Consider the following 27,178-nt stretch of genomic DNA (forward strand, 5'->3'; position numbering starts at 1 on the left):
AGCCTGCAGCTTAAGATAGAAGCCAAAGAAATGGCAGAGACGGCATTGGGGGAAGGGTGGAAAGTGAAAAGCTTTTATTCTTCCGTATGTACAGAACTTGTTTGGTTTCAAAGGCTAGGAGCCGTATCATGGTTTCCTCAGCTGTGGGTGTGTTGGAGAGATGAAGAGGGGCACTGCAAATAGTGGCAGTTCTTAGAGAAGAGAGGCAGGCAAAAGGCCTCCAGAGAGGCTGGGGGAGGGAGTGAATGGAATATATTATTATACACAGTATTGGTCTCAGAACACAAGGGCAAGATTTTGATTACTTCCTCTACAACAGCACAAGAAGGCAAGGACAGGCTCTTGGGCCCTCTTTCCACCTGATAGGCCCTGGTAGAAACAGCCAGAAACTTGTCCCATATCTCTACATCAAATATTGTTCTCCACAAAATGCTCTATCTGAGGATAAATCCTGCCATCCTTACTCAGTTCGCACCCAGGCCAAAACCCGCTCCTGCACCCCTGAGCCTCTCTGAATAAAAGCCAGGAGCCACACAGACTTTCTTCACAACAAATCTGTCCATCTTCCTTCCACTCTGCCATTTCCCTCATTTCAACAACACACTTTTGAGCATGCAGCACTATAATGGGAGGGAGAGGGAGACACACACCTTTTGAGCGCCTCCTGCTGCTCTGTCTGGTACTGCAGGCCTTTCCCCACCCCAGCATCCCCTGTAGGTTTGTCAGCCTTGCTTGCTGGGTCTTCAGTGGCTCAGCCCTCTGGCCAAGTCACATAGTCAATATGAACAAACCCCTTCTGGGATAGCAAAAGTCCAGCAGACCTATCTGCCCTCAAAAGGGTCTTCAGCCCCAATTCTGGGACCTTTAAACCCCACTCTTTGTTGGGACTTCTAAATTAACCTTATTGCCTTCTCGGGGATTAGGCCACTGCACCAGTGGAGTGGGAGAACCCAGGCCCACCCAGTACTTCAGGCACCAGCCCAGGGATCCTATAAATAGCAGCCACATACTGCTGCCTCCATGTCACTGCTGATGTTTTCTAGGCTTTTTCCCACATAGTCCTTTTCTCTTCTCCCTGGGCACCATAATTAGATTCAGAAAAGAGGCTCCTCTGTTTTTTTATCTGATCTGGAACTACAGCGGTTATAGAGAAAAGAAAGTGATAGCAAAAATGAGCACATTATGTGCTCAGATACGACATCATCATTTCAAAGGAAGCCATTTTATTCATATGCACCATTTGACCCCCATAAAGATATTTTCCCCTGTGCTTAAAGTGGCCTGATAAAGGTGTGGGAGGGTGGGGGAGAAGGGTCACTCATTTTCTACAGAAAGAGCAGAGCCGCTCTGAGCTGTTGGGCTCTTTCTCCTTCCTGGTTCCCCACCCCCTCCTGTGAGAATAGTATCAGCTCCCAAAGAGAGATAGCTCTCTCTGTTTCCTGCAGCAGCTCTAATTGGCTGTCCCTCTCCAAGAGTCAAGGAAGTGAGAACAGCAGCAATCAAAGGGGGGCAGAAATGAGAATCCCTCAGTGACCAGCTCCAGCTGTAGAAATTTTATTCCCTATGTCTGTAACCCATTGCCGCCTTTAAGCATTGATTTTGATCACTTATTCATTTTCTTTGCTGCTGTGTAACTCTCATGTACTTAGCTGTTTCAAGGCATGGCAAATACATAAAGTGAGCTGTTTTCTAGGATACAGAAATATAATAAATCATATAGATCCCTTTTTTCAGTCTTTAAATTAGACAGACGGACTAGAATCTCAATTCCATAAGCTGATAAAGAATGAGAGAACTGGCAGTCAGGTCTCCAACTGAAAACAGAAATAATTTACTTATAGAGAAAATGATTCACATTTTTTTTTGGCATGGAACCCTGCCAAATACAGGATCTATAAACTTCCCTGGCTCCACATAGGATCAACAGATCTTCACTAATGTATAGTTTACTTGACAGCAGAATTTGTTTTCATAAAAATTGGCAAGAGAAAGCTCATTCAAGCAGCTCAATTGTTTAAATTACCAGGAACAATTCGGTTACCCAGCCTGGAACCGCATACATCTAAGAGCAAATAGGGCCCTGTGTCAGCAAACCAGCACTGACTGAAAACCCAAGATTCTACACCTACAAACAGGAAAAAGATTGTATGGCCAGATTTTAAAGAGAGCTCAGATCCAGCCATTCCCATTTAGACACCTTGCAGGCTCAGAACCCAGCAGCCCCTGCTCATTGACCTGTTATGAAAATCTGCCCCCAGCTGTATGAGCTGAACAGGTTTTTGAAAACATAATCAAACTAGATCAAACAAAATAATAATATAACTTAATTCTGATCTAATTTACATCAGTGTAAATACACAATGCCTATCAGTGAAGCCCGTAACATTCCTTTGGATACACAGTGCTGTAACTGATTAGAATCTGACCTTTCATTTTTTACTTAGATCCTTTCAAACTTCCATTAAATTGTTTAGAATCAGAATGATTAACTCATCGTGTTATGAAGATAATATAAACAAAACACTACACATCCGTTTTGTTATACTTCTTGGGTGGACTAGGTATCCAGGTTCATTAACTAATTGCCACTAAGCACAGCATTGCTAGTCAAGTTACTAGATCAACTGCTTCATTTAGAAGTACATTTTGATTTTTATTTCCTTGTAGAGCAAATACAGTGTATGATTTACACACAAATTACTAATTATAAGAGAGGCATCATAATACCAGCATTCAGAGCTAAGATAACAGTGTTACCAAATACAAGACATTAGCCATGATAATAGTGCTGAATTCCTCCTCAAAGGCAGAATAACAGAGCTGTATGGTGGCAGGGGCTGATGTTGCAGGATTTACCATATCCTCCCCAAGTCCACTCCCCAATTTTGTACCCCCCCCAAAAAAGCAATCTCTTTGAGGCAGAGACCATGTATTTATCTATCTATCTATCTATCTATCTATCCATCCATCTATCTGTATAGCACTGAGCCCAATAGGGCATGTATCCTGTTAAGGGCCTCTCAGCATTTCTATAATGTAAATATTTAATAATAATACACTAAAACAACCTACCACTAAAGCTGTTTGCACTGTTAGTGAATTGCAGGGTTCTTTAAGGCATTGGCATATGTCCTATGATATGGTGTCCCATGGTATGTGTCCCAGAGGAATATATGGGACAAACATAGCATAACTCCTGGAAAAACTTTAAAGAAAAAAAATTAAACATCACAACTTCCTAACCCTTCCTGACAAATTCTCATCTCTAAAATCTCCAGCTTTACTCTGGTCTTTCTTAAGACACCGAACATAGATGGAAGCGCAACAAATTGACTTGCTTATAGGAGATCCATAATTTCAGATAACCTTTTGAAAAGCTGACCCAGCAATAGAAGCCAAGAAAGCCAAATTTTTAGAAATATTCCCAGGCACAACAATACCTTCACACCAAAGCTGATTCAGAAAACACACTAACTGAGGTACAGATTTTAAACTGAATTGAGAAAGCTTAGGCAACCAGGCAGAACAAAAACGCCTAGTCAACTTTATGCAGCCTTAAATTACATGGCAATAAGTAGCATATTGAATGTAAGACAGAGCTGAAATTCCAAAGACCCACAGTAATAGATGAAAATGTAAAATGGTTCACAATACCACCTCCTCAGCACAGAACACCATGATTCCACATAACCATACAAAACATCAAGATCCTGCTTGTATAGGATGCCCCATCAAAAGCACCTCATCTACATATCTTTCTGCTACTTGTTCGCAGTTTGGATCTGTTGTACCAAATACCATCCTGACTCACGACTTGACTAATTGCCTGTGCAACACTTGATTATTAATATGCCTTGGTAAATTGTTTATTCCCATATCCAGTTTAACTTCATTTATATTATGTATACCTAGCTACTTAATGGTATGCCTTCTCATAACACAAATATCTGGCTAAAAATGCCCATACTAGACAGAAAATTATATTTTGTTATTTATATAGTGCCATAGGTACATAAGAGACAAATCTAAAAAATGATGGGGTTTTGCAATTTAACAACTTAGTTGTACAGATTCTGAAGCATGATTAAAGAATAAATTATATCTTCTCCAAGCTCATAAAGAAGAACCTACTGCCCTGTTCTCTACATTTGCTGAAAGCTATAATAAAAAAAAGTAAAAAAACAACAAGACACAGTGATCCTACAATCCTTCCTCAGCCAAAACTACCATGAAGTTATAAGGATGTCAACAGGACTTTATTTTACTTCTGATTTTATATTATTTTAGGAAAAATAAAAAGTTTTAATTTAGCAAAACAAAACAAAAATGTCTTACACATTACAATATAAAAAGAAAATTAAACTGTTGAAAGCTATAATAAAGTATGGTTAATGGTCTGATTTCCATCAGTTTCTATAAAGTCAATGCTGAAACACCTTCCTATAAAGAAATCCTTAATAATACTTTAAGAATTTTCATGTGTGTGATTTAATATGTTTTACGTTCTTTTCAGAGTTATGTGTTCTGAAATGCCTAATCTCAGGGTGGCCTGTAGGTTCCAGGGAAATTAAACAATAAATAAACAACCACTACCCTGCTTATAACTTCTCCAAATCTGGATTGAGTTGTTCTCACCCAAAGTGTTAATTTTCAAGTGAAGAAACATTGCCCTTCAGAAAACTGTGGGTTTCATATTTTTTTTAAAAAAGGGGGAGGGAGACTCTAGAAAGTTTCTTTTCCTAGACCACTATCCAATTCTAAGAACCACATTCATTGTGGGTGAAATTCACCTCTGTACAGAAGGTCAGCCCTCAGCCCATGCACTGCTTAAGTATGTCTTCACAGCTCGTGGAAGTGAGCCTCCCAGCCTAGACTTAGTTAGTGGGTTAGTGGGGCTTGTGCTAGTGCTCTAAAAATAGGTCTGTGGAGAGCACTTTGAAGATGTGGCTAGCCCAGCCTAGCGTAGGCTTCAGAGCCCAAGCTCCAGCCTGAGACACAACTCCCTATGGCTCTCTATGCAACTATTTTTAGAACACAAACATGAGCCCCTAGCCCACTGGGAGGCTGACTTCCATGGGCTGTGTAGACATACCCTTTTAAATCCCATTTAAAACACTGAATTATGGATTCTAGCACAAGGCCTATGAACAGTTTTGCTTCCACACAGTGGTGAATTTCACCCTTCCTGCTTGAAGCGTCACAAGATGGAAAACTGACTTCTAAAGATCCCCGCCTCTTCGTTCCTGTCAGATGGTGCCAGTGATGATATAGATGTTGCAAGGAATTTGGCCTGAGAAAAAGCACAAGGGGGAGGATTCACAGAGTTAACCTGTGGAAAAGCTTGCAGCTCCCAGGCCATATTATCTCTCTCTCACTCACTCACTCCCCTCCCATACACACATCTAAAAGAAAATAAGGCTCTCAGAGAAAATAAAGTACTCTTGACTCATACACAACTATTGATGTGATACTGTACATGGACTTTGCATTTTAATCCCTATTGTTTTATATTCTAAGAAATACTTCAGGGAGTAGAGTCAAATCCTATTGATAAGACAGGCAGAACCTATTTCTTCTGGTAGTCTTCACAATCAGGACTTCACACTACAGATTAGTGACTCCAGTGACCTGTGTAAATTTCAGAATACCTTCAGGTTAATAATCCTGAAAGTAACAGACATCTGAAAAGCACAGCTCATTCATGCCTAAAACCTGCATTCTAAATCTGGATCCCATTAGTGATATTTAAAAGAATTTAGGTTCCCAGCTTGTAAAGAGACCAGAATTGAGTTTAACTTTTAAAGAATAATATATCTATAGCACACACACAAAAACTCTGTATTAAAACAACAATCAGGTTTTAAAGTAAAACACTCTAAAATTAGGCAATACCAGAATAAGGTTGCATGGCACAAAGAATTAAGGAAATGCCGGAATTAAGGTTGCGCTAAGACTGTTCCTCACTATGATATAGTATTTAATTGCTTGATCACATATTACTTTTCTACAGGACCCGCGACTCATTCAGTACAAAGGGATGGACAATGCTCCTCAGTAAGCAGTTATGCAATATTTTGTTTTATTCTCATTGCACTAAATAAAGCCTGGGGCCACCCATTGAATACATTATTCAAAACCTGCTTTGAAGACAAACAGAATTATTTTCTCGTGGTCTTTTATATGGTGTTCATCACTACATTACATGTGCACTTCACAAATATGAATTTATCTTCACAGCACTCCTGTGAAGTGAGGGGATTTTATTACCCGTGTTTTACAGATAAGGGCTGAGGCAGAGAGAGATTAAAGTCAAAAGTATCCTCTAATTTTGAGTGCCCAATCTGAAATGCTATGGCCTGGTTTTTCCAAGTACTTAGCATTATATAGCACTTTCTACGTTCAAAGCACAGTTACAATTGACTTTATTGCAGCTATGCATACTCAGCACTTCTGCAAATCAGACCCAGGGTCTCAAGAGAGGTACCCACAAAACAAGCAACACACAATTAGTAATCACCTGAGAAAATATTTGGTATAAGTGATTTGACTGGCATCGTATAGGAACTCTGTGACACAGGCAGGAATTTAATCCAGTTCTCCAGGATATCATTCAGTGGTTTTAACCGTATGATCATCCTTTTTCTTCCGGCAATCCCCTGCCTCAGTCACAAACAATAGCCTCTGTCACTATATAACCCTAATTCATCCCCATATAGGTCCATTTTATGGACTGATTGAGGCCAGGATACATTGAAAAAGTAATATGTGATAATCTAATTAAAGACTACATCATAACGCATACACACAGGGGGTTGAATTAAAATTGGTAAAGCAACCTTAATTCTGGCATTTTCTCATGTTTGAACGTTTGACTTCGCAACTTTAATAATGTTCTTTTAATATTTTTATTTTATTTTTATTTTTATTATATTTGTGTGTGTGTAATTTACTTGTTTAAATAGAAAAGCAGATTGAAAAAAACCACAACTAAAATTCCATCGTGTGGCATCGTGGTTTATGACAGCCATGTGGTTCATCAGCAGTGTTGGAACCTTTAGATCCACTGCACAGACGTCTGCCACTTGAGCTAATGAAGTAACCAATAGCAACAGCAGATTCTGATCCTAGATGTGGAGTCGCGCTAAAGGAGAACAAGATACGTTGCCAGTGGGTTTCAGAGATATCTGCTAACAGTCAGTGTCAGTCTCCCTGCTCCCACCAGTTCCTCATTCAGTCTCAGGTGGTGTACTCCCAGCCCACCAATTTCCCTCACTAGATCCCACTCCCAGCATTCCTTCTCCCCTGGCTCCCGGTCCCAGCCTCCCCGCCATGCACACACATCTCCAAGTCCTAGTGTCCCCGCCCTATTTCTCTCGCCCCATAGTCTCACCAGATTGCTTTTCCCCTGTCTATTCTTTTCTTTCTCCCTTGGCCCAGCTTTTGTCCCTTCTGCAACTGAGTCAAGCAGCTTCCTCCTTCATGCTACCTAGGTGCCAATGGGCAGGGAGGAGAAGGTGGTCATTGGGAGCACAGAAGAGGCAGGCTTCCTGCTCTAGGAAAAGTCTAGCTTCATCACTATAGCCCTGAGCTGGAGCATGCTCATGTGCTCTGTGGGGATGCCACATGCACAGTGTGGTCAGCACTAGGAGCTGTGAGAGGCTCAAGTACTCTCAGACAGGCCAGAATCTTCAGAAACTTGAGTTGCTAAGAAGCTACAGAGCGTGTGCCAAACTGAGATTTTTTCAAGATTTATAGTTTGTCCACATGTGAGTGGTTTTTAATGGAAATGGCAAAGGGCAAATCCCTGTCACAAAGGCCACTACCTTGCCAAATTTCAAAGTCACTGCTCCAAACATGGAAATGCTAGAGCTTCTGAAAGAAAAGACTGCTAGAGTTTTATTAATATGAGAAAAACCAATACGTTTTCCCTAGCCTCATATTCAGAAATGGCTGAACCATTATGGATGTACTTTAAAAAATACATAAATGATAAAGACACCTGACATAGCAAATTTCAGCAAAAATGGTTGAAGTTTCACTAAGCAACTGAAGATCTTATAATTAGCGGTTTTGGGCAACTTTTAATAATGGATAGTGCAACCAGCCCCCACCCTGTAATAAAAGGCCATGTAGGATAGAGAATGTTCTGGTTACAATACATTATAATCATCTGGTTAGAAAAAATCCTAAGAAATAGAATTTAAATTGAAACAGACTTATTGTTGGTCATTTTTTTTTTTTTATGTTTTGGCTATACAGACCAATGTAATCAAAATAAGTAACATATATACTGACTGGGTCTTCCCAGCTTTGCCTCTCAGTATTAAATTTGGAAGCACATTTGAAATTCCAACATCTTGGCTGATTGTACTGCACTCTAACTGACTTCTTCTGGAATGGGAACTGAAGTCCACTCTATCCATAGGCAGATCATGGAGAGTAGCAGTGTAAGCATCATCAAGGATGATAGTAATTCAGTCACACAGCCTGACTCTTCTTGATTCTGTTATGTTTCACAGCATACAAACAGAGAAATTAGATAAAAACGTAAGATACCCTTGCAGAAAGGTTGCAACACTACTTTATTTCTCAGAATACACAAGAACCCCAAAATAGAGACACACAAAGCAGGCTAAACAAACTAAAACAAAGCACTTGTCTTCACTGCAAAGTGAAGTCAGCACATTCGAGTTAACTGCACTTCAGCTAGTCTGACTGCAATGAGCGTGACCACACTTCAGAACAACACTGGAGTTACACAGAGTGATTTGACTAGCAGAGTGATGGTATTAGCTGCAGCTGAGTTGTAACTCAAGCTGTTTCATCCCCACTGCATTACTAGCTCAAGCATCACCATCACTCAAGCACCAACTGACCCGCAATGGACAAGTTAGCTCAAGTTTAAAGCACTGCTTAACTTGAGCTAGGGATGTTTGTGTGTGGATGGGATTTGAGTTAGGGGTAACACTCGAGTTATAACTTGAGCTAACTGTGATGTGAACATGCACCCAAAGAGGCACAACTCACCCCACCTTACTCTAGTTGTCTGTCTGCAAACTGACCATCTGCTTGTATGATTTACTATAAAACCCTCTAACCTGCAAGTATGTACTTTGCTACAGAGCCTTCTAGCCTGGAAGCAGGACCCAGACCCATCCCCCTGAATACCTGAGGTCAAATTCTGGCCCCATGGATGTCAATTGCAAACTCCCAATGACTTCAATTGGGCCAGGGTTTCATCCTGTTTTTTTAGAAACCTAACGGATAATCAGCTCATTTCATATTGATTACCAAATCACTGTCAAATTATGGTTAGAATTTTCGCTCAGATTTGAACAATAATCTATCTAGAGGCAAAGGACTCTGTATGCTAGAAAGAGATATTGCAAATGTACATTAGTGCTCAGCTCATTTGCCAAACCCTCTTTGGTGGCCTATATTATTCTTGAAAAGACCTTTACTATTGGTAGCTGCAAAACTTTTTTAAAAATAACCCTCAACTTTTTTTGTGAGGTTTAAAGAAGATTTTTAAAAAGTTTCTTTATGTCCTTAGTAGTTTAGTCTTTCACCAAAATCAATTCAAGTCTTCATTTGTACATATCTCTTTTTTATCCATTGGTAACTCCTTCTGGTCAAAACAAGTTATGGTTTGAAATTTCTTGCAAAGAATTATAAAGGCAGAACTAGAGAACAATAGTCATTGAACATCAATGGCAAAAGCTCATATATTATTTCTGTGCAGAATTTATATTCTCAACAGGCAGTAGAGTTGTCAATGCAGGTAACAATACCAGTCTGAGTTATGTTGAATGGTTTGCTTGGTAAACTTCATAGTATGGTGGTATCAGTTAACCTGGTAATCTGCAGAACCTACAGTGGTTATCAAAAAAAGAATATTTGTCTAAAGAAAGCACACAGTTACCAATGGTATTTCACATTCTTAAGGATGGGGGTAGGGCTATTTAATATTGCAGATTCCATTCTGCGGCAACTGTTGCCAAATACAGGCTTTAGGATGGTGACTATGTACTTGTTCGAGTTAATCTCTTCCCAACCAAAGTAGGATGGAACTGGAAGGATGCATGCACCAGGAGTTCCTGCATACCCTCCCAAGCATTGCAAGACAAATCTTTTTTGGTTTTCAAGTTCAGTGGCATGTTATCCATTTTTTTAAGGTCTGTAGAGTGGCTGATCTGGAGTAGTAAAATATGTTCAATTAACATAAAAATAAAAACCAGCATCCCAGTTCCTTTAAACCAAGGACCTCGTATAATTATACAGAGTAGTGGTAGTGGATCATTCCATTTGGGAAATGCTGGAGTGGATTACTTCAAGCAAAATATCCTCTGTTCTGCTATCTCCTTTAGGGAGAAGGAAATTGAAGAGATTTATATAAAGAACTAAAGTGCAAGCACTGAACCATAAGATCAAGTCTACAGAAAATGATGCCACAGGAAGAAAAAGGGGCAGATTGCAGAGATCGTGAAAGGCAAATTAGCTGTAGATTGACAACTGAAATACTTAGAAAAATCAAGAAATGTGACGGTACTTCTTGGCGTCCCCAAAGAAGAATGAAGTTCATGAAGACTTAATTGCATTCATGGAAAATGTAACGTCCAGAGTTCTAAACATAAACCTAGTCTACACAACAAAGTTAGATTGATGTAAGTTGCCTTGAGTCAGCCTTGTTGTGAATCTGTTTATAGGGAGGGCAGCCTTATTTCTTCATTTTCAGTAGGACACATTCCCACACCAGTTCATGATGTCTTTGGCAGGCACTGCTGCAGTAAACAGGCTAGCAGCATACAGTCCCAGGCAGCTATGGGACACCAGCAGCAGCTGTGCTGTCTGTGCCTTTGTTACCCTCAGTAGCAAGATATCAGGTAAAATCCCCACTGTCTGTGAAAAATAGTGTCAGTGCTCAGGCACTCCGAAGCTGAAGTGTCAATATTCATGTCTTGTTTAAAACTTTAGGGGAGAGAGAAAGGGAAGGGAATTGTAAAACTTAACTTTCGCTTTCCATTGCAACTTTAAATACAATAATACCTCTGTGTGTTTCAGCTGTAGTTGATGCTGTTGTGGCTTGAAGGGTCCCCCTGCTCCACAGCCACAGAATGCCTGACCAGGATAAGGAAGAGAAAAAGAAGAGGACATGAGGGGATACGTTCAGCTTGTGCTGCACTGGACCATGAACAGAGGGCTTGGAAGGTGAACAATGCGGACAGTGTGGAGAGGGAAAGAACAGCCAGGAGAAAGGTTTAGGAGTCGGAGAGGGAGATGAACCAGGACATAATGAGGCTTTTACGGGAGCAAACACACAAATGCTGCAGACTCTTGCTGACCTACAAGTTCAACAATCACAGGCTCACCTCCCTTTGCAGCCAATGGAGAACTCCATATTAGCACCTTCCTACAGCCCCCACTACATACCACAGGGTATCAGGGGCAGCATCCCTACCCCTCCGACTCCATGCCAAAGGACAGTAAAGACAACCACAGCTTCACATACAGCAACCATGGCTCTCTCAGTTTAGAATACATGTAGCTAAAATGGACCTGGGTGTTCTTTCCCCTTGGAAGTTCTGTTCCATTAATTTATTTCAAAAGCTTTTATTGTAGTTGTTTTTTATTGCACTAATATTGGTACACAATAAAAAAAAATCTATATTATTTCAAACCATGTGCTGCAAAATGCCTAGTGCTACTGACAGCTCCCACTACTTTTTATTGTACAGGGCAAAAGAACTCATAGGATCTGTGAAAAAAACATATCAACACCAGAGCACCACACAATTCCTAATTGGAATTGTGTGGTGCCCGAAACTTCAGGTCCAGTTAGAGCAGTCATCACATCACATTACTATTGCAGACTGTTAAAATGCTCTTTCAAGGCCTCCCTTAGCCATATAGCTCTGCACTGAGCTCTTTTAGAAGCCCTTGTGTCTGGCTGTTCAAACACTGCAGACAGATGCTCCACCTACGCCTTCCACCATAGCAGCAGTTCTCCCCCTTTGCCTCACAGATATTATGCAGGACACAAAAGCCAGTGATAACCATTAGACTATTTTTCTCACGGAGCTCCAATCTTGTGAGCAAACATTGCCAGTGTCCCTTCAATCTACTAAAAACACCATTTCATTGTCAATTCTACCCCTGCTGAACCAGTAGCTGAATCTTTTCTCGTTGTCACAGTTGCTGATGTATGGCTTCATGCGCCAGGGGAGCAAAAGGGAGACTGTGTCCCTTAGGACCACTACTAGCATTTCTGCATCTCCAACGGCAATCCATCAGGAAATGTCCCTGATTGCAGCTTTCTGTGCAGTCCTGTGTTCGTAAAGATGTGAGCATCAGGTACCTTCCTTGATCAGCCAACACTAATGTCAGTGAAGCATCCCTGGTGAGCCTTACATAACCATGGAAACTTACATAACCATGGAAAAGTAATCCTTTCTGTGGTATTCGGTGGCAACATAGGCGGTGCCAAAATAAGGATATGCATTGCCATCTATGCAACACTATTTCAGGAGCCCCACTGCTGCAAATTTATCCACTATGTTCTGCATATTGCCTAAAGTCACAGTCCCGGGTAGCTGGAGACTTAGTGGCTATGTACACTTGCATGACAGTGGCCCCCTCTGTGGATTTTCCAACCCGAAATGATTTCCCACTAACCAGTAGCAATCCGGTATTGCAAGTTTCCACAGAATGATCACCACTTGCCTCTCAACTGTCAGTGCAGCTCTCATGCTGCTGTCCCTGAACTGGAGAGCTAGCACAAGTTCAGCACACAGATCCAGGAGCATGGCCTCTCTCATCCAAAAGTTCTGCAGCCACTGCTCATTGTCCTGAACCTGCATTCTGATTTCAACCACCAGTCAGTGCTTGTTTCTTAGGCCTAAAAGTGGTGCTCCACCATCTGCAGCTCCTCCATGGATGCCGCCAACAACTTTGAATTGGTTTTCTCTATGTCCCAAAGCAATCTGTCCTTCACGAAACCGTCATGTTCCTGGCTGTCACAGTTCTTCCTGTGGATCTGCAAATACTGCAGGATTGTTCATCCCGTGTTTGCAACATTCATTGCAATAGTGCAGAGCTGTGGGGCTCCATGCTTCTGTGATAAATGGGGATGGCAAAATGTGCCACAGGGGTTCGTGGGATTTTTTTTTTTTAAAGGCACAAAAATTATGGGATATAGATAACATTAAGGGATGGAGCAAATTGCATGGTGGGAACTTGACCCCTTGCTTGCAATCACCCTTCAGGATTCATTTCTGTCCCACCATGTATTGTCAAAATTTCCCAAGAGAGAACACATGCCAGATGTCAGTGAGTTGCACACTGGGATACCTAGCCATGGTGCACTGTACTGTGTATCAACACAAGCACTCCTCGTAAGTGTCAGCACTAACTTAGGGACACAAAGGTACATGTGCACAAGCAACATACTAGCTGTGGCAACTTTATACCAATGTAACTTGCATTGATCAAAGTCTGTAGTGTAGACAGGGTCTTAGATATGAAAAAGAACTTTGAACTTGGAGAAAGCTGATTTTCCCCATGAAGAAAAGTAATTAAAATCTTCTGGTGGGAGGGAATCTTGATCATCATAATTGTAGCTGTTCAACAAGATCAAAACTAATTTTTGCTTGAAGGATGTACTATAAAAGATGACAGATTTGATTTTCTGTCACTTCCATTGGTGTAAATCAGAAATATCTCCTCTGAAGTCAATGGAATTACAATAGTGTGGAAGTTGCAGGAGGGGAGACGCAGGTCCACAGAGTTTAAAGAGCATGAGCTACTATTTCCACCTCCACCCCCAGACTTTAGTCCAGCTACACAAGCTAGAAGACACTTTGCTGTACTTTAAAAGTGGACAAAGGAGATGAAGCCTTTATTTCATATCTGGAAAAACTTTAAGTCACTTGCAGTGTTTGTGTAACTGGCTCTGTGGTGTTGAACCTGAGCATGCCAGCCACAGCTGCTGCACAGGAGAAAGACAAGCTTTGAATATTGCTGGGGACAAGGCTGAATTTGACTTTGATTTTTGTCTCTCCACAGCTTCCAGGAACTGGAGCCATTAAAGCTCACAGGACCAAGGCCTCAGATGGCAAATGACAGATAAGAGATGTGGGGAGAGGGATACAGTGAAATCATTTGCAATTTTTTGTTTGGTCAGAGTGAAGGTCAGTTCCAAACAGCCTCCTCTGCCCTTCAATCTAGCAATCAAATTTACTTTTATAAATTGATTTTTTACATGGGATATTTTTGGATGGGATACTAAAAAGTCCTCCATCTTTATAAGAAGAATGTTACCTTTCTAAAACTGACTTAATCATTAAATGTAGGCTTGTGTGTGATTTGCATGTAATGCATTAGAAATAACTCAAAAATGCCAAGTATTTTTTCTGTTACTTAAAAGTCATGGGTACTTCTAGTTTGGCACCACTCTAACACCCATCGAGGTTCTCTTTATTTTTGTGCCTAAGGTGAAACAGAAGATACAGTCACATACTTTGGTTTCCTTAGAACTTATCAGCATGATACTTCCAAAGAGAAATAGGCCCAGTTTTGTGGTGTATCCCAGAAAGGACAATTTTTCAAAGTAAAATCCTAATGCAAACTATTTAGGATAATATTATGTAAATAAGCAATAAGACTGACTGAGGTTTCAACTGTAGTGCTCTGTAATTTTCCTTTGAAAGTTTTTACGTTTCAGAGTTCACTGTAACCTCATTATGTCTTGCTGGCACTTTCTCCAGTAGCAGCAACAGCTGCACAACACTGATAAACCTTAGGAAGGCTGAAACGGATGGCTGGGGTTGTTGCTTCAGTATGAACAGAGCATATGTAAAAGCTCTTACTTGGCAGCATCTGCTGTGGTTAAATCTCATTTTCTATCTCACAATGCATAATACAGTTAACAACAACAAACCTCTCAAAAACATTTATTGAAAAAAAAATCAGTGTATTATTCTACATTCTGTTGCACCACCTAAAACCAGTGTAACATGACTGACTATCAATGGAGTGTAAAACTGGTGCAGGGAAGAGGAGATTCAAGCCCATAAAGCCCATTATGCATCATTTATTATTTTTATGATAGCCATAGATGTGTATGGATGGCATTTTTAAAAGCCCTTTGAATGTGTATTGAATAAAAGAAATACTTATGTAAAATGCAATACCCAATTATTAAATCTACTAGATCAATATAGAAATGTGCTCTGCCGCTACCGATTATGCCACTCCAAGAAGCCTCTGGTAAATGAGCAAGCACTGGAAGGGTTCCGTTTTTTCTGCTGTTTCTACAGAAGATCCACATGGATGGATTTGTTTCTTATTCCTAAATTCACAAGCAGATAGATGAAGGAAGTTAAAGATTTTCAGTACACCGTTAGCATCCTCCTTTCTCCAGACAAGATCTTTTTTGTGAACCAAAATTACTTTAGTACTATGTATGGGAATCTACAAACACTCTGGATATGGAAATTTGATGATTCTAATAGAACATCTATGCATGGACCACTTTAAAAACAGACTCTACATGAAAACAAAGCGGGTATCTATTTTTGGGTATGATTATCAAAAAAATCATTTTGGGTTAAAAATATTACCTTTCTGCTCATCAGCTCTACTAGTTCACATGAATGTGTTTCCTGTAGAGAAATTCAGGAAGATACAGAAGGGGAAATTTGCAAAACTAATCTAAAATGAGGGACCTGAAAAAATTAAAGATCAATTTGAAATCACTGTGGTGACCACCAGAAAGTAGTTCTCAAATATTTAAGCAACATAAGCTACACTCCCTGTCAGCACAACAAGAGAGGTTAGCTTTGGTGAAGTCAAATGCAAAGAACAGAAACAGTTATGACATAGTTAGGGCTGGTTCCAGAAGACCTAAGAGCTTCAAACAAATAATTTGGAAGCTTGATTGTAGAGGGAAAGTGTTATCATATCCTTCATCTGCTTATAAACATTGTTTATCTCCAAAAACTGTCACTGTAATGTCTATTTTCTTACGGTAGGATGTATCAAGGCAACACAGTAGGATACTCTCCTCAGTTCACAGTTCCTTTTACTTTCAGACTGGTCTACAGAACAAAGTACAGTTGGCTTAACTACATTGCTCTGGGCTGTGCAAAAATAATGTCCTATGAGATGTAATTAAGCCGATTTAAGCGCACTATAGACACCGCTAGGTTGACAGAAGAATTTTAACTACCTGGCTACCACCTCTCGAAGAAGTAGATTTACTACAACAATGGAAGAACCCTTTCTGTCGCTGTAGTATGTATCTACACTACAGCATTACAGTAGCTCAGATGAAGTACTTTAGTTGTCTATGAGGGCATAGACAATAGATCCACTGTCTCAAAACACACTTTGAGGGAATGTTGCAGCCACGAGTAGCTGCATAGATGCTCAGAGGATTCCACCTACCAGTGGGATTGCTGCCTTAGATCATCTGCATATGCCTCATATACTTAGGCTTCATGTCATTGACAAAGACTTCAAAGTTGAGGCAACGTTAAACTGAAGTTTATTCTTTGTTCCATTTCTAAATACACAAATTGTTTTATTCAGAGTAAGGACAAAAATGAAAACTTATAAAAGATGATGATATCAAGAACATCCAGAGTTATATAATAAAAATTTTGGAATGGACTTGAAACCTTAGGCCAATCTCTAACTATTAGAGATCAGGAAGAGACATATAGTGGGAGGCAAATTGTTCCACATCTGTTTACTGCAAGGTTTTTACACCTTCTTGTGAAGCATCTGGTGCTGGCCACTGTCAGAGACAAGATAGTGAGCTAGTTGGGACCTTGGGTCTGATGCAGAATGGCAATTTCTATATTCTTACTAGGTAGTGCTTACAAGCAAAGGACCACGTTCCTCCCAATTGTTTACACAGGGTACTCATGGCATAGTCTGTCCTGAAAAGGATTTCTAGGTTCAGAAAAGGAGGTTTGAAGACCATTTGCATGAAAGGTCTATATAATCCACCCTGAGCACCAGAAAGTTTATGGCCATATTTGGGACAACACTTCATGCTGAGTAGGGCTTCAGAAGTGCCATCCCAGCATGTCCACTTCTTGAGAAGAACAGGTCTTCAGAAAACACAAATTCAGTTCTGGTAAGGGCAGCTCTATTCTATGCACTAAGGTTTCCTGACTCAACATCACAAGACCACGATCCACATCTATCCAAAGTGGGGGATGAGAATTTTGTACTGAAAAAACTCACTAGAATGCTCACTACGGAGAAAATCGGAGGGCAAGACTTCAATCTTGTACAAAACAAAACTCACAGCTGATACATTTGATAAGATCCTTACTTGGCTGTATTTTCAATCCTGCCTCTGCTGTTTGATCTCTCTATATGTTAATAAAGCCAACAACAGGTGCCTGATTTTCAGCAGTGCTGAGAGTCAAAGAAGCATAGGACTGGAATGGATCTCAAGAGGTCATCTAATCCAATCTCCTGCACTCAAGGCAGGATGAAATAATAACTAGACCATCCCTAACAGGTGCTCGTCTAACCTGTTCTTAAAAATCTCCAAATGATGGAGATTCCACAGCCTCCCTAGCCAATTTGTTCCAGTGCCTAACTACCCTGACAGTTCGGAAACTTTTCCTGATGTCCAATCTAAACCTCTCTTGCTTCAATTTAAGCCCAATGATTTTTGTCCTAGCTGCAGAGGTTAATGAGAACCTTCGTTTATGTACCTGAAAACTGTTATGTCTCCCTTGAGGGTATGTCTACACTGTGGAGTGAAGTTGATTTATTTTAAATCGATTTTCACCAGACAAATTTTATAAGTGGCAGGAGTGTGATCACATCACGCTCATTGCGTCGGCGTATTGCATCCCCACTAGCCATGCTTGGGTTGACAACCAAAGCAGTGCACCGGCGGTAGCTATCCCACAGTGCAATTAGATGCAGATGCTTTTGGGAAGGTTGTCATCCTCCCATGATGCAACGTGCTCCCTCCCCTTCTTCTCCCAAACAAACGGACAAATACTTTTTCGCTCCGTTTTTCTAAACCCTTCAGTCTCTGCCATGTGTACACCACTACTGGAGAGGCATAGAGCCCTCTGAGCTCTGCACTCTCATTGTGAGTGTCACAAACACCTCACGACTCATTCTGCAGTACTTTCAAGGCCAAGATAGAAGCTGCAGCACAGAAAATTGTGATGTTACTGAGGCTGCCCAGCTACAAACCCTAGAGCGAAACAATTCCCGTTTGCTGCAGGTTGTCACGCAGCATCTTCACTCGGTGGAGCGCTGGTTCCAATCCTAGGAAATAAGCACTGTCTGCTGGGACTGCATGATTATGAAGGTGTGGGATGATGATCAGTGGCTGCAGAACTTTCGTATGTGAAAGGCCACTTTCCTTGAACTTTGCGCAGAACTGTCCCCAGACCTGAAGTGCATTAATACTTGCTTGAGACCTGGTCACACAGTGGAGAAGCGAGTGGCCATCACTCTGTGGAAACTGGCAACCCCCAGACTGCTACCGGACAGTTGAGAATCAATTCAGAGTCGGTAAAACCACCATGGGAGCTGCTGTGATGCAAGTGTGCCGGGACATTCATAGATTTCTGCTAAGAAGGGTAGTGACTTTGGGAAACGTAAAGGATAGAGGGGACAGGTTTGCCACAATGGGGTTCCCAAACTGTGGGGGAGCAATAAATGGTACACATATCCCTATCTTAGCATAGGACCACCTTGCCACAGAGTACATAAACCAGAAGGGATACTTCTCAATAGTTTTGCAGGTGATTGTGGATCATAGGGGACGTTTCACTGACATCAGTGTGGGATGGTCTGGAAAGGCGAATGATGCACGCATCTTTAGGTCTGTTAAAAAAAATATAGGCGTGCACTTTCTTCCCTAACCAAAAAATAGATATTGGCGATGTTGAAATACCAATAGTGATCCTGGAGGATCCTGCCTACCCCTTGCTCTCCTGGATAATGAAACCCTACACCAAGCACCTGGGCAGCGACATGGAGCGTTTCAATAGTACACTCAGCAAGTGCAGAATGGTGGTGGAATGTGCATTGGCTGCTTAAAGGCAAGATGAAGCAGCTTGCTCACTTGCTTAGACCTCAGTGAATGCAACATACCAACTGTTATCTCTGTCTGCTGTGTGCTCCATAATGTTTGTGAAACTAAGTGGGGAAAGTTCCCCCAGGGTTGCATCATGGAGGCTGATAGGCTAGCAGCTAATTTTGAGGAGCCCGATTCTAGGACTACATGAAGACCCAACTGTGGAGCACTGCACCCCAGGAAAGCATTGAAAACCCATTTTCTTAATGAACCGCAATAATGTACATCTCTGTCAGTGCTGTGCCTTCCCTTCCCATCCCCCACCCTTGCAACATGAGCCCCTCCCCTTCTTTTCTGCTGGCAATCCCAAGCGCTCAATGAATAAAGTGAAATATTTTTTAAAGCACTACAGTTTTATTCATGATCCGTTTCAGTGGGGGGAAAGGAAGATAATTTGACACACTCCTCAGGCTGCTTGGCCATTCAGAGAAAAGTGTGACTGTGCAAACAGCAAAGCATGCACATTCCCAGTTTTTAAAGGAGCCTTTGCCTCTTTCTGCTCCCATCCACTGGCAGAGTGGAGCAGGTACTGCACCCTGTTCAATCTACTTCTAGAATGCTTCGGGGTGGGGGCTGATAAGAAAGTGTTCGTTGGTTGAGCATTTTGAAGGGGCTGCAAAGGGAGTCTGTCCTACCACTGCTCTTCCTGTAGTTTAACAGATGCCTTAGCATGCCTGACTGATCCCTCATAATACGCAAATCTCCCATTGTGTTGCACGCTCCTGCACCTATTTTATGTGTTCCATGTCCATGTTTAGTTTTTATGACAAGGACGTCTTCCAGGCTCTCAGCTTTGTGTCAGCAGCCATGGAGGCATTCATTAGTTCATTGAACATGTCATCCCGAGTTTTTTTTCCCCCTCACTTCCTAATTTGGGAAAGGCACTCTGCAGGAATAAAAGATGGGGTGAAGGCCGAGGTGTCCACTGTAAGTCAAGCAAATCGCAAAGTTGCCATTATTAGCTGACCCCATGGAGTAAAAGGAATGTTACAATGTAAAAAGAACTCCCCTTCATATTCACAAGGCAAAGCCAGACCCGCTTACCAATCTGTACCTATTCATGGGTCAGAGTGGCATTCCAGACATGGTAAGTAAGGGGCCCTTGCATCCATTACAGGGAAGTCTGTATAGCACTAAATTCCCCAATCCACACATAACCAAGAAGAAGGATCATTGGGCTCCCCTTTAGCATTTCAAAGACCAGTTTGGAAGGAGGTGGTCAAAAGGGATTGGAGGAGTGTGTGGGTGAAGTATGACTAGAGAAAAAAAAGTAGCACCAGTTCCCAGACCCATAACGCCCACACCAACAATATCATGGCTAGGAATTGTCTGTGTAGGGTCCCAGGGACACCGTCCACAACAGGGGAATAACATGCAGTGACTATATTGGTCAGGTACTGTAAGCTTGCGCAATCTTCCCTAGGTGACTGTGTGATATCAGTCTCCTGATGGTAATGCAGATGGAAAGGGAAGATTTCCTGCAAGCACCAGGGTACAGACCTGGCCCTTATGCTGCTATGCCATGTTCTGCAATGATACCTGATCATTTAATAGCAGAGTGGTGGGGAAAATTGTCTTACCATGGCAGAAGAAATAAGGCTGCCTGCCCCAGGAACCTTCTGCAAACAATTGCAGAGTACCTACATGAAAGTTTCCTGGAGATGTCCACAGAAGATCTCAGAGCATCCTTGTGCACATAAATCGTCTGTTCAGGGGGTAACCTTCTGCTGAAGTTTACCAACCCCCAGGAAGCCCATCCCCACAAAAACACAACTCCTTCTTTCCCAAAAATAAGAAGCTGGACTGGGGACATAATTACAGAAATGTGATTTGCTATATACACTGACCAGATGTGCCATCCCTGGCATCTCTGTCTGAAACGCTGTCCTGTGCCCAGCTGTGCTGCTCTGGGATAACGAACAGGTCCTGCTTCTCTGGGAGAATGGATACCCCACTCTCCTGCCCCCTGTTTTTCTCATCCTCTTCGTCCATATAGTCCTGCTTATTCATCCTGGACTGGAATTCTTTGGAGATATCAATGCTGCGTGGTGGCACAGTGGGGGCGTCACCATGGAGAATCACATGCAGCTCCTCATAAAAACGACACATCTTCAGTGACGAGCCAGAATGACTGTTTACCTCCCTAGTTTTCTGATATGCCTTCCTCAGCTCTTTGATTTTAACGTGGCACTGCTGTGCATCCCTGTTGTGGTCCTTCTCCACCATACCACGTGATATCTTCCTGTAGATATCAATTTATTTTCCTGGCTCAGAGTTGAGCCAGAGCAGACTCTTCATTCCACAGGCTGATGAGATCCAAGACCTCAGGTCAACTTCAGGCTGGAGCGTGTTTGGGACATGCAGTCACCATGAGTAGTTCAGCTACAAAGCTCTCTCCACGCTGAACAAACAGAAAATGGGAATTCAAAATTTCCCAGGGCTTGAGGGGAGGATCTATTTCCTGTTTAGATGGCCATGGTGCAGCAGAGTGTGACTGTCCAGAGCAGTCACAACAGAGCATTATGGGATACTTCCCAGAGGCCAATGACGTCAATTTACATTGTGCTCTGCCTACACAGACGCTCGTTCGACCCATAGAATTCGACTTCAGTGCTATTCCGCTTGCAGAGGTGATTTGATTAAGTCGAATTTTACCATGATTTAGGTCAGCGGAACTGACTTGCCAGTGGAGACACATATTTTAGGAGGTTGATGTAAGCTGCGTTACATCAACCTCCATTGTCAGTGTAGACCAGGTCTCAGTCTTCTTTTCTCCAAACTAAACAAACCCAGTTTTTTCAATCTTTTCTTGCAGGTCATATTTCCTAGACCTTTAATAATTTTTGTTGCTCTTCTCTAGACTTTCTCCAATTTGTCCACTTCTTTCCTGAAACTTGCTATCCAGATCTGAACACATTACTCCAGATGAGGCCTTATCAGTGTCTTGCTCATAACACTCACACTAATACATGCCAGAATGAATTCACAACTTCAAGCCATTGGGAACTGGGGGACCCAGCACGTCTGAATGTCTGAAATGTCTAAACGTCTCAGAGCATGTAAGGAAGACAGATTCCAATATTGTTTCAGGTCAGCAGTAAGTTATAGGCTGAAAAAGAGGTGCTAAAATTTTGTATGCTGTTCATTGGGGATCAGCCTTAGAAGGTTATTTTTATCAGTCAGTTGTCCAGTTATGACTATTTAAAATCAGCAGCATCTCTTTGATAAGCATTATTGAGTAATAGCCAACTCAAACTGGAGGCAGAGTTGAGAGTCACCTAAACCCATGGTAAATTCCAGATAGAAGAGAATAATTGCAAGAAAATCTCTTAGTTTAATCTCAGTTGAATTTCTTGTAGGACAACTGTTAAGCACTTCAGGTTTAGTGTGGGCTTGATTCTGTATATCAGCTTGGAGAAAGAAATTTAGGTCATATTCATTTCCACTGACTGGAAAAGAGAAAGGTCATTAATCCCTGGAGATTATCATTGCCTGTTTCTCTGAGTTTCAGGAGAATGGCAACTGACTCTACTAAAAGGGATGGCATTTTCATGTCCATAGAACTTATTATGGTGTATGAGTGGTAGGCAGAATAATTGAAGGTCTGGAATTGTTTTTGTATTTAGGTAATACAGCCTACTGATCTTTTAAGCAAAGTTTGGCAACTGAGGAGATGGTCATCAGTGAGCAAACACCTTAAAAGCAAATTCCCTGATGAAAGTCAGCCCTCAGGGTACACCTGGTTACTAATACGTTATACTAAGATCTGATATTGTCTGGGGATGAGTTCCAAACAACACACAGTCCAGTTCTTTGTGTCTTTCCTGGATTGTCCTGATGAAAAGAAAGATTAAAAAGAAAGATCAGATAATCAGTCAAAGGCTGGACTCTTACAATAGTCGCTATTAATTTGAGATTTTGCCATGTGTTACCATACCAAGGTATCTGATATACTACAGTTAACTAATTCTACAGTCTAGAAAGTAATTGTTTATAAAGGATGATGTTTTGATAATGACCACTATATCCCTGGTGTATCTTCAAAGAAGGTTAATGAGGAATATGTCTGGTTCATTATGATCCAGGAATGGAAGGATTTCCTTGTGGACTGAGCAATGGATTGGGAGTCAGAAGATCTGCATTCTATTCCCATCTTGAATCAGAACCTGCTCTGTGACCTTAGGCAAATAATTTTGCATCTTGCTTTCCCTTCTCAGCCTTAGTCTTATCTTTCCCATTTAGACTGCAAGCACTTTGGAGTATCTAGGTATGCAAACAATCAGCTTTCAGGGGACTAAAAGTTCCCTTGAATAAAGGCTGGCAGAGGAGATTTTCAGGGGAGCACACATGAGTTCAATAAGTTATGTAAACTTTTCATGTGCACTTCTTGATTCAACAGACATTTTTCAGCAGCATTATAAGAGGTGTAAACCTCTTCAAAAAAGGCCTCAGAAACAGAGTAAAAAATTGTTTGTCTGCTAATCTGACTCTTGTCTCTGGACATTGAGCTATATTTATCTGTGAAGTGTGCTCAGAATGAGTCAAGGCTAAGAGTATTATAGCAACAGTCTTGCAGTCATATTTTAAGTGAGGTGCATTAGTTTGGCTCTCCCAATACAGCAATACAATTGAGATAGATGAGTGTAGGATCTCTGAACAGAGAACACATTTGTCCCTTTCTTTTTTTGTCTTATGTGTAAAATAACCCAACTGTTGTGCTTAAAGATACAGAGAGGCTGGGAAGGGGTAGTGGAAGAAACCATGGGGGGGGGAGGGAGGAGCCTCAACTTTGCATTTTTACTGGTCTGTCTATGACTTAAAAAAAGCTCATAGGCCTAAAAACATTTTGTAACTCTACAACATGTAACTGTTCAGTAAGAGAAAATAACTGTACATCATAAGTATACATCAGGGAAAAGGGTGATCACAAGGTCTGGGACTTGATTCTCTACTTCCTTGCATCTTGTATAAAAGACTACACATGTCCTAATGTGTGCAAAAATGCTACCAAATCAAAATGGTGGTATTTTACTCTCAGTTTGCACAGGTAAAAATGACCACACGATGTGCAAAGCAATAGAGAATCAGGCCTTTACATCCCCATGGTGAAAAATTTAATGAAGAGCATTGAACCAGGGACTGGTCATTTTTTATTTATTTCATAATATAGCACTAAATTAGATGATTCCATAGGGACAATTAGGAACAAGGCATATTACTTTTTTCTCTATGTAAAGTCTATTAACAAGCTTATTACATTAATTCCTTAGAGGATTGGAGAACCGACGCTTCACTTCTTAAAATAAGGAATTCTACTCCCCAAGCCTTTTACTTTATTTCATTTTTTTTTAAATGATACTTGTGTTCTCTGGGAATTTAAATAGACTGATAGCTTTTTCATAACTTCCCCATTAGTGTCTTCATTAGGAGAAAAAGGGCTGCTAGTCTTAGACTTACTCAACTTGAATAATGTCACTGTTACGTGGACTACGGACTAAAGCACAGGACTATGAATCAGAAGATGAGAGTACTATTTCTGGCCCTGCCACAGATGGTTGGAGTGGCCTCATGCAAGTCACTTAGAGTTTCAGAAATGCCTCCTCATTTTTGCACCTGAAAGTAATAACCAATATAAAATGAGAACATTTATATTACCACCTAATTAGAAGTCTCAGTTATCAGTAATTTTTGTACATAAAAAATGAATGCAAAGTTAGGATAAGACGGTCTTTCAGTAAATAACTAGAGAAGCAAAACTGGTTGGGAATTTTTCAGTAAAATGTTGTTTCATCAGAAAATGCCTGTTTAGGTGAAACTTTCATCTGAAAGGTTTCTCAGGGTCATTATGGGAAAAACAGAGGCATGCACCTTAGAACAGCCAGTAGCCTGGTGGTTAAGGTACCCACGTGGATGTGGGGGAAGAGGTTCACAGCACAAAATTCAGCTTGGGTTTCCCATATCCCATGTGAGTACCCTGGGCACTGGGGTATTTGGGAAAGGGGTGGCCCACAAGAAGTTTCAGAAAGTCTTGCTTTGATCTCAGTGAGGAAAGAAACCAAGTGCCGAAACCTCAACATTATTCATAAAAAGAAATTGTTTTCCAACCAGACCTATATTTAAGATACTATACAGGAGCACACATAGCTTGGAGATTTGCAGTATTCCCCAAAATATAAAAAAAAGATGAATTTTCAATCAATTTTCATTTCTATTAAACAGTATTCCACTACAGATTCCAGATTGAGTTAAGAGCTGATGTAAACTGCCGTACAAGGGAAGCAATTGGCAATGCACACCAAGAAGCTTTGTTGGCCCTACAAAACCCAGGAAATGTGCTACATATTTGTGCATGCTGTCTACTTGTACTTTATCTACCAGTTATTTAGTGGAGCTGAGTGAAGAAAGGTATTTATTTCCATTTTGGAGGATATTTCAAAATTTGGTTTTGTTCCAATTTGGATCAGAAACCAAAAATTTCAAAATTCTGTGAGAAGGAATGGAGCCCCACCTCCAGGGCAGTTCGCCTGGCAGGCTGCCCTGGATTTTGGAAGCCCTGTGTTTTCCACCTCCAGGGCAGCCCACCAGGTAGGCTACCAAAAAGCCAGCAGGCAAATTAGTAGGAAACCAGGCAGATTCTAAGATTCAGAACTTGGTCAAAATTGAACTCTGCAAAATCTTTCAATTTTGACCAACTGACAAATTCAAATGAAAAATGTATTGTAAGATTTCCTCCCTCCCCCCCCAATTGGTTCTACCATTTACAATATCCAGACAGACCATTCTTCTGACAGAATGCACACTGTGTAGCTAATCTGTAGTAGAAAAACAGGAAAAGATGCTGGTTATATATTGTGACCATGAAGCTCTTCTGTATAAAGAACCACTTTATGTCACTTAAGTCAAGTATTTCATCTGAAATTATAGCATCTATCCAGATAGTTACATGGCCCTCATCACCACAGTATCTTAACACAGATGATGATACATGGGGGTTTTGTTTTTTTATTTTTTTTCCCTGGAGAGGGGGGCAAGAAGGTGGCACAAAAGGGCAGGGAAGAGGGAGAAGGCAACTGACCCTGCAAGGAGGAGCAAGTGTTTAAGTTTGTCTATTGGTCTTCTGGTGGCATGGTGACTTTTGAGGTTAAGGTAGAAAGAAAAGCATCCTATTATTTTTAGATGTTTTGTATAGAAAGAAATGTTGCACTGTAGAATGGGGAAGGGACTTTTTTCTGGGACCACATTGTATTGTATAATTTGACACACGCTTGCACATACACATTTTCTGAGGGCACTTCTCCTGTAGCACATAGGTACAGAAACAGCATGCTCCGGGAGTGCAAAGGGACCCAGCTCTGAAATATATTATGTGGGGGACTGGTCTAGAAGACCTTTCAAGGTCTCTTCCAGTCCTCTGGTTCTATGATTACCTTCTTGAGAGTGGAGATACAAGCATGCAGCTCACTATGCAATGAGAAGAGTGATACTTTACACTTCAATGAATTAAGCATACAACATCCCCCATAAGGTGATTATTATCTCTATATTTAAGATGGGAAAACTGAGGCACAGCAAGGTTAAATGGGTTGCCCAAGATCAAACATCAAGGGTTAAATCCCAACCCTATTCAAATCAATGGGACTTTTGGCACTGATTTCAATGTCACTCAGATTTCACCCCAGGTTTATGAGAACAGATCCAGACCACCTGACAACTGGTTACATACCTTACAGTTAAGGCTAAGATTTTGTCACAGGTATTTTTTATTAAAAGTCATAGACAGGACATGGGCAATAAACAATAAATCAGGGAATCCCAAGTCCTGCAGTGAGGTCACGTAAAATCACAGAATCCATGACCTCTGTGACCAACTTTTAGCCTTACTTATAGTGATAGACTGAAGCAGCTCAATCTATTTAGCTTAACAAAGAAAAGGTTAAGGGGTGCCTTGATCATAGTTTTTAAGTATCTACATGGGAAACAAATATTTGATAATGGGCTCTTTAATCTAGCAGAGAAAGGTTGAATAGGATCCAATGACTGGAAAATGAAGCTAGACAA

The sequence above is a fragment of the Emydura macquarii genome, unplaced genomic scaffold, assembly GCF_026122565.2.
Source record: "Emydura macquarii macquarii isolate MOO-44397 ecotype Brisbane River unplaced genomic scaffold, CSIRO-AGI_Emac_v2 contig_1027, whole genome shotgun sequence".
In the NCBI taxonomy this organism is placed as follows: Eukaryota; Metazoa; Chordata; order Testudines; family Chelidae; genus Emydura; species Emydura macquarii.